Source organism: Ascaphus truei, chromosome 5 (genome assembly GCF_040206685.1).
Source record: "Ascaphus truei isolate aAscTru1 chromosome 5, aAscTru1.hap1, whole genome shotgun sequence".
Classification (NCBI taxonomy): Eukaryota; Metazoa; Chordata; class Amphibia; order Anura; family Ascaphidae; genus Ascaphus; species Ascaphus truei.
This window is the reverse complement of record NC_134487.1, coordinates 116,784,532-116,801,776: the sequence shown is the minus strand read 5'-3', so window position 1 is coordinate 116,801,776 and position 17,245 is coordinate 116,784,532. Positions and strand designations below refer to the sequence as shown.

General features: G+C 40.4%; 1 protein-coding gene across 2 annotated transcripts in view; it reads right to left on the bottom strand.

The window, feature by feature from the left end:
* PPFIA2 (PPFI scaffold protein A2) overlaps positions 1-15,306 on the bottom strand; it is a 401,131-nt gene extending 385,825 nt beyond the window's left edge. Inside the window, exon 1 of one of the 2 annotated variants that reach the window (XR_012801707.1) lies at positions 14,971-15,306. The gene's annotated coding sequence lies outside the window, so the exon portion shown is untranslated. The remainder of the gene's footprint in view (positions 1-14,970) is intronic. The other variant, XM_075600502.1, reaches the window with a different exon arrangement.
* Positions 15,307-17,245: the final 1,939 nt, after the last annotated feature.

Genomic DNA, 17,245 nt, shown 5'->3' with positions numbered 1-17,245 from the left:
TAACAGAGGAAAGGGCGTATCTTTGTGATATTGCGGAGGCAAAAGCGACAAGTTTTAGAAACGTTTTGAATATGAGAGGAGAATGAGAGAGAGGAATCAAGTGTAACCCCTAGGCAGCGTGCGTGGGCTACTGGGTGAATGATCTTATTTCCAATAGCAATGTGGAAGGAGGTAGTAGGGCCAGATTTGGGAGGAAGTATAAGGAGCTCTGTTTTTGCCATGTTAAGTTTCAGTCAGTGGATGGCCATCCAGGATGATATTCCAGAGAGGCATTCAGAAACTTTGGTCTGTATAGCAGGTGTAAGGTCAGGGGTTGAAAGGTAAATTTGTGTGTCGTCAGCATAGAGGTGATATTTAAACCCAAAAGATGTGATTAGGTCACCTAGAGAGAGTGTGTAAAGAGAAAAGAGAAGGGGTCCCAGGACAGAGCCCTGGGGTACCCCCACAGAGAGATCAATAGAGGAGGAGGAGGTGTTAGCAAGAGACACTGAAAGTACGATGGGAGAGGTAAGAGGAGATCCAGGATAAAGCTTTGTTCCGAATACCAAGAGTATGGAGAATGTGAAGGAGAAGAGGGTGGTCAATGGTGTCTGTGCCTGTGCAGGTCAGTGTCTGTGTCTCTGCAGGTCAGTGTCTCTGCAGGTCAGTGTCTGTGCCTGTGCAGGTCAATGTCTGTACCTGTGCAGGTCAGTGTCTGTGCCGGTCTGTGTCTGTGCCTGTGCAGGTCAGTGCCTCTGCAGGTCAGTGTCTGTGCCTGTGCAGGTCAGTGTCTGTGCCTGTGCAGGTCAGTGTCTGTGCCTGTGCAGGTCAGTGTCTGTGCCTGTGCAGGTCAGTGTCTGTGTCTGTGCAGGTCAGTGTCTGTGTCTGTGCAGGTCAGTGTCTGTGTCTGTGCCTGTGCAGGTCAGTGTCTGTGCAGGTCAGTGTCTGTGCAGGCCAGTGTCTGTGCAGGTCAGTATCTGTGCAGGTCAGTGTCTGTGTCTCTGCAGGTCAGTGTCTGTTTCTCTGCAGGTCAGTGTCTGTGTCTCTGCAGGTCAGTGCCTGTGTCTGTGTCTGTGCCTGTGCAGGTCAATGTTTGTGCCTGTGCAGGTCAGTGCCTGTGCAGGTCAGTGTCTGTACAGGACAGTGTCTGTGCAGGTCAGTGTCTGTGCCTGTGCAGGTCAGTGTCTGTGCCTGTGCAGGTCAGTGTCTGTGCCTGTGCAGGTCAGTGTCTGTGCCTGTGCAGGTCAGTGTCTGTGTCTGTGCAGGTCAGTGTCTGTGCCTGTGCAGGTCAGTGTCTGTGTCTGTGCAGGTCAGTGCCTGTGCCTGTGCAGGTCAGTGTCTGTGCCTGTGCAGGTCAGTGTCTGTGCAGGTCAGTGTCTGTGCCTGTGCAGGTCAGTGTCTGTGTCTGTGCCTGTGCAGGTCAGTGTCTGTGCCTGTGCAGGTCAGTGTCTGTGTCTGTGCCTGTGCCTGTGCAGGTCAGTGTCCGTGTCTGTGCAGGTCAGTGTCTCTGCTTGTGCCTGTGCAGGTCAGTGTCTGTGCAGGTCAGTGTCTGTGCCTGTGCCTGTGCAGGTCAGTGTCTGTGCCTGTGCAGGTCAGTGTCTGTGCAGGTCAGTGTCTGTGCGTGTGCAGGTCAGTGTCTGTGTCTGTGCCTGTGCAGGTCAGTGTCTGTGTCTCTGCAGGTCAGTGTCTCTGCAGGTCAGTGTCTGTGCCTGTGCAGGTCAATGTCTGTGCCTGTGCAGGTCAGTGTCTGTGCCTGTGCAGGTCAGTGTCTGTGCCTGTGCAGGTCAGTGTCTGTGCCTGTGCAGGTCAGTGTCTGTGCCTGTGAAGGTCAGTGCCTGTGCCTGTGCAGGTCAGTGTCTGTGCCTGTGCAGGTCAGTGTCTGTGTCTGTGCAGGTCAGTGTCTGTGCAGGTCAGTGTCTGTGCAGGTCAGTGTCTGTGCAGGTCAGTGTCTGTACCTGTGCAGGTCAGTGTCTGTGCCTGTGCAGGTCAGTGTCTGTGCCTGTGCAGGTCAGTGTCTGTGTCTGTGCAGGTCAGTGTCTGTGCCTGTGCAGGTCAGTGTCTGTATCTATGCAGGTCAGTGTCTGTGCCTGTGCAGGTCAGTGTCTGTGCCTGTGCAGGTCAGTGTCTGTGCAGGTCAGTGTCTGTGCCTGTGCAGGTCAGTGTCTGTGCCTGTGCAGGTAAGTGTCTGTGCTTGTGTCTGTGCCTGTGCAGTTCAGTGTCTGTGTCTGTGCCCCTGCAGGTCAGTGTCTGTGTCTGTGCAGGTCAGTGTCTCTGCCTGTGCCTGTGCAGGTCAGTGTCTGTGCAGGTCAGTGTCTGTGCCTGTGCAGGTCAGTGTCTGTGTCTGTGTCTGTGCAGGTCAGTGTCTGTGCCTGTGCCTGTGCAGGTCAGTGTCTGTGCAGGTCAGTGTCTGTGCCTGTGCAGGTCAGTGTCTGTGTCTGTGCCTGTGCAGGTCAGTGTCTGTGTCTGTGTCTGTGCCTGTGCAGGTCAGTGTCTGTGTCTGTGCCTGTGCAGGTCAGTGTCTGTGCCTGTGCAGGTCAGTGTCAGTGGGTTGGGTGTGGGGGGGTGGGGGGTGATATGATGATGATCTGTGGGAGGGGGGGAGAGAAGATATGATGAGGATAATGATGAGGGGTGCTGGGGGAAATATGATGATGATGATGATGATGATGATGATGATGATGATGATGATGATGATGATGATGATGATGATGATGATTTTACCCGTGCGGCCCAAATCAGTTTTCTTTGGAGCAGATCGGCCTTTCTCACTTTACAAGTTGTGCCGGCCTGCTCTTGCACATCTGTTGGGAGGCTATTCCATATATCCACCTCCCTTCATCACATTTCTCCTTAGCCTGACACCCTTCGGCTTCAGAGCATGACCTCTAATTTTAGCCCTTCTCTTCCTCTGAAATATGCTTCCCTTCTGTACCTTATGGAACCCCTGATTTGGCAACATTTGAATCATATTCACCCTCCCCTGATCTCCTTCAAATTGTACATGTTTAGATTCTTTAGTCTTCCCTGATAAAGTTTACGAAGGAGACCATGCACAATTTAGTAGCTCTTTGAACTACCTCTCACGTATTTATGTCCTTCTTGAGAGATGGTCTCCAGAACTCAACATGGTAATCTAGCTGATCTATAAAAGTGGCCTCACAACCTCTCCCTAGACAAGCTAACATCAGTTATATGCACCAGCACCTGTAAAAATGACTGGTTGAAGAAGAGTTCTGTTTAAACTACAATATTTATTTACCCACAAAATCGAATCCAAGAGTACCTAACATCTAGAAATGTAGCCATACTTATTGCCTCTGGAAAAGAGGCTGAAAAAAGGGGGGGAAAAACAGCAGCTCAAGACCGTATTGCCCATGAAATCGCTGCGGGAGGTCCACGATTCTGCATTCCTGCAGATTGACGCAGGAGTCAGACACAACGAGTCTGGCTACATCTGTAAGCCCCGCTCAAATATTAAAATATCACCTTAAATTACAAAAAAATACAACCCTCTATCCACTTAAATGCCAATCAATTCACTCTCCCGTGATCGATCAGCAAAGATCCTCCTTCCCAGGGTTAACTAAATGGCTGCCTTTCAGTTTCAATAAATCCTTCAGTCAATGTAACTCAGCAGCAACAATGTATCTTTATATTACTACAGTTACAGCTACAATGTATCCTTATATTACTAAGATTACATTTATTGTTACAGTTTGCGGCTCAAACGGCTGAGAATATTGGCAACAAATGATCACAAACAGGAAAGTGTTGTAAAGATCTTGCACTGCTGTGGAGGTGGCTAAAACCTGCTATAGAAATCAAAGGATGCTTAGTATATTAAAACCCATTAACAATGGCATTAAGAGTTGAATTTAAGAAAAAATAATGTAGCTAGTATTATCTAATACTACAGAACTGATGTTAAAAAAAGTAGGATATTTCTTGGATTGCTCCTTTACAGCCAAATTTACAGTAAATGAAGCCTAAACAAACTTTCATAGAAGTTTCCCAGATACTATATTATGTCTAATATAAAAAACACTAATACCTGTGATTTTATTTTTAACTAAAACTCATTGTTCCTCTACAATACATTTGTGGCTCTTTTAACAGAAAAGATTTTCGATACCTGTCCACAGCATTAAGAGCAGTAAACACATCTGCTTTACGGTGTATTTATAAAGTGTCATCACTCAGTCACCAACAATACCAACAAATGTGACAACATCTTCCAGTAAATTGTGAAAAATTGGTGGCTAGAAACAGTTCATTTTAGACACATTTCTTAAAATAAAAATTATACATGGAGGAGAGTGAAGTTTCCAAACAAAAGGTCTCTTATCAATTAAGACTGATAATCAATTAAGATTGATCTACTTGTATACTCATCTTTTAGCCTACAAATATCATCCATTATTTTCTCTTTCATATGGTCTCTGCAAAAGTGTGAAATTAAAAGAGACAGGTAATATATAGGAGGAGTGGGAGTCATAAAAGTTTCTTGAATCAAATTACTTTCCGCAGGAAAATATTAAGAGCAAACAGCAAGCAGTCCTTCCCTTTCCTCTGCCTTCACTATTTATTTAAGTCACATCAACTCATTTAGGGCCTCAAAGGAGTCCTAAGCAATAAGGCACCTTGGGGCCTAGTCAAGTCAATCGCTTGCTGAGTTTCTGCGAGTCACGTATTTGGAGTCAGTCTTCAGTCTCAGTCCTCAATGCATTCGCATTGATAAAAAAATCAATACTTTCCCATTGAAATGCTATTTTCAGCACCAGAAACTCCAAAATCCCACTGACTTTCTGTTGACTGTCCATTGAGGTTGATATGTCTGCATAGATTGCCCTTAGTTGTTCATGGTGGAAACACCTTCTATGAATTGGTTAACTCGAGCAAAAAGTGTGTCCTTCACTGTGCAGAACAATACTGAACAGGCATCAAATAATTTACAATTGTTACAATTATTACATTATAAATATTTGCACACTAATTAACACATTTGATCAAGTGATCAAGTGTCGATCAAGACTAAAACAAGACTCGGCATTTTTGCAAAAGTAGCATTACACATTAAAAAGTATAGGCTAAATTATGGTTTGTGTAACCACCTTAAATCTGCCATCTGGCTCTGTACAAACTACTGTATAACAATATTTTAATTTAATATGGTTGTTAAAGCAGGAGCCCGTACTGAGATCTTTGGGGTGGGGGTTGCATTTTATTGAGATCTCCTTGCTCTTTCCAATACTGGTTTTATTTTTTAAAATCCAATGCTCCACGCAGAATATATACGCGTTTGAAATAATAGGTGTCGTGGAGGTTAAAATGGAGCTCTCCCAATGCAATCTCAAGGTTACCATGGTAACCGTAGATGCTCATGGGGCAAGATGGTAACATTACAGGAGGTAAACTCATACAAGCTTCTGGGTGGGATTGCTACCTTAAGTATAACAATATTTGAATAGTTTCTGATCATAAACTGTGGTGCACTTGAACTTTGATAGTATAGATGTGTACATATATAAATATAGTATAACAGTGTCAGTTAAAGTGAGGGCAATCCCTTCAAAGCTATAGGTAGGGCCTACAGTATGTGTGAAATGTACCAAAACATGCAAAAGTCACAATAGCCAGAGGTCCTTCAGTCACAGAAGATAAACATTTTGATAGTATGCATGTACTTTTTTTTATTTTGCTAAATGTTATAAAAAAAGAAAGGCTTTTGATGTTCAATTGATGCTAAAATAAAATTTTAACAGGAGTCTCCTAAAATTGGTGCAATAAGGTTCTCTACCCCCATCTACACAATTCACTTTAACTTGTAATTTGGGAATTACCAATAACAGGACATTGGAGAGACGTTACATAGCACACACATATAATGATATGTATTCAATTCTGTGCCTTTGATACGGTAGATCTATGTCAAATGGTTAGCAAGATACATATATTTTAAACAAACAAGAAAACAAACGTATTGTGGGATGTTGACCATTGAAAGTCTTTAATATCTTCAAAGATGACTAAAAAGCGACATTGCAAAGCCAAATGTTTTGTCCCAAGAGAAGCACTTACATGCCCATTAGTTAAACGGAGCTTGCAACCTGAAGAACAACGTTTTGTGGTAAGGCCATTATGGTGACATAAATTCAGTTGAGAGACTGAAGTTTGCATTAACCTCGTCAGCAAGATGGACATAGAAAATGATGTGGGTTAAAGGAGCAATCCTTCCGGAAACATTGTCTGAGAAATATGTGGGAAAGAAATGGTCCTCTAAAATACTCTGTTCCCTGCTCTTATTTTTTCCATGTCTTTGAAGGTACAGTAGGAATCATTGCACAGTTCAGAAACTGCTTTTGTAAAGGTGAATGATTATACATTAAAACAGTTAATAGTTCTGTAGGAATGCAGTTATAAATCAAAAGAAATGAACTTTAAAGCGGCAATCCTGGCAGCTTGGTTTTTTTCACCACATTTATTTTTTGCAGGATGGGAACCTCTGGAGCTGAACTGCAATATTTTCAGCTCTGGGGAGTCTCCAATTCCCGAGACACTTACTAGAAAAATAACTATATTTAAATCTTCTTCCAGGGAAATCAAAATGGCCACCAAATCTTCGCAGACTCTGTGGGCCAAAGGGAAGCAGCAACCTCAGCAGTGGCAGCTACCTATTAGGACAGCCATTTAGAAAAAAATATATGTATAGCAGGAAGTAAAGCTGGTAACTATCTCAGGAAACGGAGGATACACAGAGCTGAAAATAGTGAAGATAAGTTCCGGGAGATCCCTCAGTTCCCACCCTGTAAAAAATATGGTGGTTTATATAGGCAGAATTGCGACAGTCAAAAACCCAAATAAATAGTATATGGATACAGAAATATGTATAGTAGATATGGAAGTGGAAATGTAATAAAATTCGATGGAATATATAAACCACATCAAATATGTAGACAACGACACATGTCACAGCAGTGTCTGTGTTCAATACCTCATGGCCTGACTCCTTCAGTCCTGGTTACTTCAAATGGTGGCCTATATATTGACCAATTCTGAATCCTCAATGAAGTCGCTGCACAACAGAGTACTCTACATAAGAGATGTCCACTGTGTTTATTCACATTTTAGTACAGAGACATGTACACATGTTTCAGGGAGAATTTACTTGACTAAGGGAGCGGAATCCCCTGAAACCTTAGGTGCACTTGTTTGTACTAAATTGTGAATGGAATATATAAATTAAGAAATTATCAACCACTAAATGGATCTGTACATGATATTTTAAAAACTACAGATTTAGATATTACTTTTACTTTTCTTTCGTTCCATAATAATATTATCAATTCTTCTTGTATGGCCCTGACAATGTTCACAGTGCTGAATAGAGAATGTTGGAAGCAGGATGAGTCCCTTTCAGTAGAGTTTTCAACCTGATTGTGGAGATAAAATTACTTGTTCATGGTCACAAGGAGCTGACAACGGGATAAGAACCAGGCTCCTCTGATTCAAAGTCAGTGACATTGTTTTTATAGTCAATGTTTTACTCATTGAGCCACAGCTCTGTTCCATAACATTCAGCCAAATGGTAAGTCCAACAACAGCTACTGGACAATAATATGACATCAAATAGAACAGATGTGCCACCTGTTTGCCATATGTAGTTTCACAGGTACCAATGTTGCATGGACTGGGGGGAGATAATGTCAAACAAATCTCATTTATCTTTTTGACTTAGTGACTAAGATAATATTTCCGGTTAGAGCAGTAGATGTAGCTTACCTATCTTTAGCAAGGTCTTTGACACTGTACCACATAGATGACTGATAAACAATTTGCAATGCTTGAGATTGGATTCTAAGGTAGAATGTATAAAACATTGGTTGAAGGATAGGTGACAGAGAGTTGTGGTAAATGTAGTATGTTCAGAGCAGGGAAAGGTGATCAGTGAAGTACCTCTAAGATCTGTACTGGGACCGGTGCGCTTTAATATCTTTACTAGTGACATAACAAATGGCCTGGAAGGAAAAGTATGTATTTTTGCAGATGATACAAAAGATCTGCAACACACAAAAGGGAGGGTAAAGAAAATGACTAATGATTTAGTTAGACTGGAGGAGTGGTCAAAAAAAACAGGATTAATGACACTATAGAGGAAAGGTACATTGGAGTCAATATTTCAGCAGACTTAAAAATAGACAACAAATGTACTGTAACAAAACATTGCGGAAAACCAGTAGGATGTTAAGTTGTATAGGGAGAGGTATTAGAAGCACAATGAGAGGGGTGATGATTTCACTTTATAGATCATTGGTGAGACCTCACTTAGCGTACAGTGTTCAATACTGGAGACCATACTGTATCTCCGGAAGGACGTCAATAAATTGGAGATTGTGAATAAATGGTCTACAAAGTACAGGAGGGAAGCATATTCCAACGAGGCGTGCTATCACAAGAAGCCATTCTCTGAAGCTGGAGGGTGTCAGGCTAAGGGGAAATGTAAGGAAGTATTTATTCACTGAAAGAGTGGTAGATTTGTGGAATAGCCTCCCAAAAGAAGTGGTAGCAACTAATACAGTAAGGCAGGGGTTCTCAACTCCAGTCCTGAAGATCCCCCAACAAGTCAGGTTTTCTGATCCAGCCACCTGTGCTGACGCTGGTTTATCCAGAAAAACTGACCTGTTGGGAGGTCTTGCGGACTGGAGTTGAGAACACCTGCAGCAAGGGAATTCAAACGTTTGGGATAGATATCAGGTAATCCTAAATACGAAACAAAGTCAAGGATTAAATAGAGCTTGAGGTTTTACAGCAGATAGGAAAATAGTGCCTACAGGTGGGCCGAGTGGTTCTGAGCTGCAGTCAAATTTTATGTTTCTACCTTCCAGTCCAGAAACAGGATGGGTACGAATTTCAAATATGCCAATGACTCCTGACAGACTTTTCAAACTTCCTGGACAGATTATGAAAACAAAAAAACTGCAAACTCTGCACAGGTTATTTGTAGCTAAAGTGAAAGGAATCAAGAAATTAGGTATCATGGATTTAAAGAATTAGGGGGGATTGCGCTCACTCTATCTGATTTTTTGGGACCCCAATATTGACAGAAAATACATTGTGCATTGGGTGAAAGGGTTTAGTCGCGGACAGGAATATAAGAAGGTATATATGGTGTATAAGAATCTAAGAAGCTGATTGATAGGAGAATGGGAAATTAAGCAAACCAATTAGTTTACATCCATTTTTTCCCACCATATGAACACAAACTCCCACAATACTTTTTTGTTTACATTGATTGACCCAAATTGAGAAGTACAGTGTACCAATTTTCAATCAGGACATTCCTATAAACCAACTATATCCCTTAACTCTTTTTTAAGGGTGACTTTGACGTAATGAGAATCATCCTGCCGCTTTGGTTTCAGCCCCACAACTGTGGAGAATAAAGGTCATGTCCCATCAAATTGTATATAGAAGGCAACACCATCAAGTGAATGCAGTGACCATAGAGTAGTTTCAGTCCTTTGTAACTTAATTGCATAGTAATCACTAAGTAGGCACACTGTGTGTTCACAATAAAATGCCAACGCTAACCCGTCCACACCTAATTTAATATCATTATGTAGTTGCAACTCCAGCAGTAACAGAAACAATTCAACTAGCCGATTTCTCAGATTGTTTTACATACTCAAGAAAAATGTGCTCTCTCAAAGTTTTCTCATTTTCTAAGAGTATCCACACTTGCTACTTCTGTTGCTACTCATCAGTGGTGTTTATTCCGTGTAACAATGCTCATTTTATAAGACGCTTGAATATTTCCCAATGCCACGTTTATTCAAATGATAGCACTATAATCTGTGACTATGATAAAGGAGCGCATGACCGAGCAGGATTAGGGGTGAAACATTAGCTACAGATGTAGCAGATGTTATTACCTCCCCCCATTAACGCAAAATAATGCATTAAATAATGTGTTAAATTATGTGTGGGTTATCTTCTTAATGACTGTTTTTAATCGTACTATTGTTCAATACCGCACAAGTGTTCGTACAATGCATGGCATTAATGGGAGTGGTAATATCTGCCGCATCTAGGTCTTCTTTTTTCATGCTAGTCTAGGAAAACGTTTGTGCGTTAACGCACATATACAAATATGCACAGGTAAGTAGGAAATCAAATGAAGAACAGCGAATGCTATATAAACAAAAAGAATTATAAAGTGACTAAAAAAATAATATGAAAAGTGAAAAAACGAATTAAAAATAAAACACAAAACAAGTGCAAAATGAAAAACACAATAAGTAGAAAGCAATATAAGACTGAGAGATGAAAACAGTGGTGCAAATTATGAAGTATGAAAAAAAAAACAATAGTAAGAGGTGCTAATAGTAGAAGGATGCTAAATATAAAAATTAAAATGCAAGTAATGATATAAATACAAAGGTAGGATGAGTATCTGTCAACTAAATTGAACATAGGTTGAACTTGATGGACGTGTCTTTTTGCAACCTTGACTTCTTTGTAATCCTATAGTGACAAAAAGTATTTTTTTAAAAGATAGAGTTTTAAGATAAAACAAACAGATTGGAACACTTGAAGACCATACAATGGTCTATGTATGAAGCGTTGTAAATGGAACATCTGGCATTAAATTGATACACAAAAAAATTAGTATATATACATTTTATATACTAAAATTATTTGCATACAACGTATGTGCATCAAAAACTTTGTTGAAACTGTGGAAGGGAAGTAAGCATAAGCACCACACAGAGGTCTGATGCTTGGGGAGGTGGGGAAGAAGGGTCCAGAAAAACCTAATGTTTGAGAGACACTGCCCTGTGGGCAGTGTTGTAACTATGTACATTGGTACTACTTGAATGTAATGTGCTGCATTGGTTACATTGGTAACATTCACCTATGGGTATAGACAGAGTAGTTTCCGCGGATATAGCAATCATTAAACTGATTTACCAATAGCAAACCACATGCTAGTGAAACATTATACTTTATATACTCGGATTGTCTGATCTTACAATAACAGAAATATAAGCCTATTTGCCTTATATTTCAACAACTACAATATTGAGACTACAGTATATAGCCTCTATGTGTTACATCTTATACAGCTGTCTCTGCAGGTATAGATACAGCGGCTTTTTATTGATACTTCCACCGCTATATTGTATCACTAACAGGGATTTGTAGGCTACTGATATACTGTGTGTATGTTGATGGTATTATAGCAGCAAATGTACTAGCGAATCTTCTGTCTGTACCAACCATCTACTGATATTGGTGAGCTATTCTATCAGCTGAATTCATGTTGATATTATCAAACGGTATTTAATTGGTGGCAGGCTGTGGTTTGACTCTCCGCATCTATATTGGATCAACCAACTAAGATTATAACACTAGCAGTAAGATTCATTGATATATTTATCAGTACATGTACCATGTTCTAGCTGTATATTTCATCATGGCTATGGTAGGAACATAGGGTATTCCTTAATCCCATATTTTATGTTCACTGCTGTTTTGGCAACATAAACTTAACACTGATGTTTTCCGGATATACTTATCTCTGAGGAGAACCACTAAATAGGAATATGGTTCTGTTAGAGCACTATTAGGACTACTTACCTATCTGGGCTAGGTCAACACCCATTTAACAGCCTCTCCACTGGGGATTTTATTACACTGTAAATAATCATATCACTTAGCGACGACATTTGTGTGAAATAAAACGTTATTGTTTTTATGTAATTAGTGGTAAATACGAGAATTATTATAATATAATTGACATTCTCTATGGGAGAATATCTATATTCTCTGAGATTATTATCTCTCTAACATCATTAATGTACTTACAGTAGAGTGCAAGTTATAGGGACTCTTGAGTGAGATCTTCATCTCACTGTTTGATTTAAGCATTAATTTACTTGTCCCTTTGCACCAAAGTTATTACTAATAATGTTATATTTTGGCACAAGGGATTGAGCAGTCAGTCCACATTTTAGTTTAACCCAGTCATTTACACGCCTGCTCTCACTCATGCCTCCCTGCCACCTCTTTCCCTGCTAATTGTGTTAATACTGACTAACCTTTAAAACTCACCTCACAAATCAAGCATCCCAACAGCCTGCTCTCATGGCTACTGTCCCACACCCACAGTCGCTCCAACCAACCATTGTGGTCAAGCACTACCATACACTGCACTTATTCCCTCACCTGCTGTCTGTGTAAGCCTCCCAACATACCACTTAGATTGTAAGCTCTCAGAGGCAGGGATTTCCTTTCCTATTGTCTGATTTTGCTGCGCTTATTGTATTATAATTCCCTGTACTGTATTCTTTGTGAACCGCTGAGTACACTTTTGGCGCTCTATAAATAAAGATATACATACATACATACATACATACATACATACATACATACATACATACATACAATGAGCTGTTTGTCAACTCATAAATACGACACAAAAAATGTATTACACTTTGTACTGCTTTTAAGCACTACAATCTAAACTAAACAAATTTTACAAATATCTTGTTAGTAGTAAATTAACGGCACCGTCTTCTCTCTAGTCTAAACAATCAATTTATGTCCACAAGTTGCAATAACAAGTAACAAAATATACATACTATACAAAAGGATCCTGACAATACACCCACATTTACATTATACATCCTTAGGTTTCTACCCATCAAGCCATACAACACTTCAGTTCTTCAAATGCAGTTCTGTACATTTTTATAATCCCTGTGTTACTTCGGCAAATAAACAAACGTGAAGATAATTGTGTGTTTGAGCTTCCCTCCTAAGAAGATCAACCCTAATTATGTGGTTCACATTTCTAGCCTCCCACAGATCCTAAGAAAAGAATATACTGTAAAGCAAACAAGTGGTTAGTCCTTCAACATATTACTTTTTCTTCCTTTCCGAGTTTAACAAGGCTGCATTGCATTAGAAAAATCTGTGTGGGGGAAGTGGTTATAAATGCTGGAAAACTGCAATAAAGTTTTTTCTGGGTATCTAGTCTTTTTGTAGATCACTTGAACTATCTAAATGGAAACAGATCTGAAATAGAGCCACCCCATTACTTTGACTGATCAAGACTCTGGTTGCTTTGGTTTCAGAGCATCTAATCTTTGTAGATAACTGCTGTTTCATAATGCGAAATCCTACTTGGAGTTAAGGTATGTCTATGCAGGACTGTCTATGGACATCCATGTCAGATGTCAACGTAACAGTAATTACTGTAAAATTATACAGTGTTGAATTATGACAATTGCTTTTGGTACTTTTTTGTTGATAATGTATGTGAGGATATCTAAATTGTAAATCCTTCAGTTCACTGGAGGACCTGTCAGCAACAATATCATTTTTTATACAGAAAAAAAGTATGGTACTGTGAAGGAAGAAAAGGTACATGACACAAACTAGCAACCTCTAGCAATTTTTGCCAGTATCAAGTCACATCCTTCTGGAAGCTGCAGAAATCCTCTTTCCTTGACCATACTAAGTTCATACAATATGAACTAGCTTTTCCAATGGTTATACAGTGAGTAAAGAAATCTGTCAATTCACATGCAAGTATAGCAAGCCATCCAGCATTACGAATAGGTGAGGTCATCACACACACATCCCATTTCTTCACACTTCTCTTCTTCAAATCACTGTCCTCTTAACACCTAGCCTTTGCCCACCCCACCTCCACAATGTTCTGCATTCTTAAATCTGTCAAGAGACAATATTCAACTATCCACTTACAAATATAACAAATTCTGCACAGTGTCTATATATACCATGGCTTGATGAAGCAATTTTTTTTCATAGCTGGGTGTGCCATCCCCAGGTCCACTTAACTAGCAGACAGGTCTTTCAGGAGTTCCTGTAATACTGCAGCTCTAGGGCTGCCACACCAACAATCAGGGTCACCCTCTCTATCATGTTGAGATGGAGTTTCTACCTTTGTAACTACTTTACTAAACCATTTAACACCTGACTTCATTGTCAGATTAGTACAGTTGTTCTGCATTTGACTTTATGTACTTAATTAGTGCTTGAGCTTCTGAGCTGAGGTAATAGAGTATTACTACGTTTCAGATCTAGATCACTTAAGTGTTTTATATCACTTACCATCTGTTTTTTTATGGCTTGCATTATTTCTATATTTTATGAATGAAGATATATATATATATATATATATATATATATATATATATATATATATATATATATATATATATATATAGATATATACACACATACATACAAACACTATTTAGATGTGTGTGTGTGTGTGTGTGTATATATATATATATATATATATATATATATATATATATATATATATATATACATATACATATACATATATATATATATATATATATATATATATACACATATACATACACACACAAATACATATACATACACACACTGCATCTTTATTACCCAAGGTAAGGACATTTTTTTCCATACCAAATTAGCCTGCTAAAATGCCCCAGTGGAGAGTGCCACAAACATATGTTAAAGCAACATCTAACTACATATACTGTATATGTACTAAATATCACAATTAACTGTCTACTCCTATCATTTATCGGTATTGTGGTAGTAGAAGCAGCGCTGTGCAAGTCTGGCAGGAAAATCCTTGCCATTGTCTCAATTGCATTACATCATGCATAGCCCTCCTCCTATTTAACTCTTTCCTTCCAATGTCCTCTATGGATGTGGATATGGCTAGAAGCAAATGACACTTTTACATAAACATACACCCTATGATACAATAAAGAAATATATTAAACGCAAATGAACATGTTTGAATAGATGAGAGGTTATACACAATGTGCTCTGCAGTAGCAACTAAGTATGTGAAGGACTTGACAGGGAGGGTTTTGCATGCATTACACTTAACTTTCGTGTCATTTATTTTCTTAGAATCCATGCAAATGATCTGATGATTAGAAACACGTCTTCCAGTACCTAATATTTTATATTTCTGCTTGCTCCTTCAAGAGATCAATGAAATCAGTCTGCAGTCTCCACTGGCTCCTGGGGTGACACGGGGCACTCCTGGACCATTCCCACATCAATTCGAACACATCTTGCTCACAAGATGCTCAAGTCGCAGCACCCTCCAGGCAAGCGTCTGGAGCCAGAATCCGCTTGGCACCTCTGCATGTCTGCCTCTCCTGTCAGCAACCAAATGGAAAGGCATCCATGGGAAAAATGGCACATTACAAATTTTGCCATGGGAAGCAGAGCTCGGTTGAAACCATTGTTTAGAGCAGAGGAGGGGAGGTGTCTCTTAAAGCTCCAGCATCCTCCTACAGCTGCAGGAGAAAGAGCATACAGTACATTCTTTTACTAGCTCTTGTGTTGCAAATAGTCTTATGCACTGATTGCACTTTCATGATATAGACTGGAGCTAAAATATTTTAGAGAAAACAAATATATATTTGATCATTATCCATAACATTCTTGTAAATAGCTGCTCAAAACAGCTTATGATTTCATCTCTTAGATTTTTTTTTAAATTGTTTCTTTACAATGATATTGTTATATCTTTACAAGGTATTTTTTGCAAATGGTTGTGTGTTTTAATTGAGTGTAATCAATAGTCTGTTGTTTAGGGTTAAACTTCCCCCCCCCCAAAAAAAACAGTAAAGTCATTTATGTACAGTAGTTGGGTAACTCATCTGAATAGATTTTAATTAAATTGGTAATGATTTTCAAATTTTGCATGTCTTTCACATGATTGAAAAAATGGCCTAGGCCTAATTTCTAAAAATAGATGCAAAATGTCACCATCAACTAACACAACTGAGAATACACACACACACACACACACACACACACACACACACACACACACACACACACACACACACACACACACACACACACACACACACACACACACACACACACACACACACACACACACACACCAATATTACGTATTCTTTTATTATTTAGGGTAGGCTGTGTGTGCTACAGTATAAGAGCATATTTTTAATATATGGAAATAGGTGGTTACGCACATTCTCTAATTGCTGCTACAGTATATATTTGTTTAACCATAATTCCTGTCAAAGACTTTCTATGTTCCTATGAAAACTATGAATCATGTTTTTCAGCACAAGTTCAGCTTTGCTTTTCATCTGTATCTATCATGAATGGATTGAAGATCATGTGACCAAGATATGATTTTATTTATGTTGCCCCATACTGTTGTAACCAGGTCCCCTCTGGTTCCTCGGTTCAGCTGCGTTTCCACCCCGTCTCCTCTTACGTCCGGTGCCGGGAGGTTTGTGCTGGCAAGCGGGTTGCCGGAGACCTGTGGCGAGGGCTGCTGCAAGGTGCCGCAATGACAGAAAGGCTCGCGTATGCGCACCAGAGTGCCTGGCAGCCATTAGGAGGAACGCGCATTCGCAGTGTGAATATAGCGGCGGCCAATAGGAAATAGCTCCGCAACGGGAGCTACAAGCCCTAGCAGCCCTTGGGGGCGAAGACCACATGGCATGCAGCAGCAAATAGGGCGCCCAGAATCCCTGTGCAAGGTGATAGGTACATTTATCGCGCTCATGGAAGCACACCAGTCAGAAGCAGGACAGCAAGGGGATAGGTAAGGTCCAGGGAGAAGTGTTCCGCTGGACTAGGCCAGCATATCCCCCTTCAGGTCCCAGCTAAGCCCCGACCATCTCTAGCTTGTGGTGCTATAAGGAAGGCCCCTCAGATAGGGATGCTCCCCTTAGCCTGTTAGTGCTAGTACCCTTGTACCAGTGATGGACGCACGCAATGTGCATGGCCTGCATCTTGGACCAGACCAGGCCCTCATCTCAGAGACTATATAAAGGTGGGACGCTCCGGCTGGAGGCCACCCCATGCGGGGGTGGATCTTCGGTGGAACAGACTGACCATTACTTGGCCTTACTCAGCCACTCCCGGGGGCAGGTTTTTTTCCACAAGTGCACCAACACATTGTGTGGCTGCGCGGTCTCACACTTGTGGCGGGATAGGCCTTCGTGGCCTTGACACTGGGATACTGGTGCCCCTGCACGAAGTACTGTGTGGATTACACCGCGGTTCGGTATAAGCTATACTGCATATGTATATTGTGTGTTCATCGTTATTGTTTAGTACCTTTCAGTAAATACTGTTACCTATACTTTGTGTGTGTATTACTGGGCATATTGTCTTGGGAGGGGCCATCCTATTGCGTAAGGATCCATCTCAGGTGCAGGCGCTGTTATAG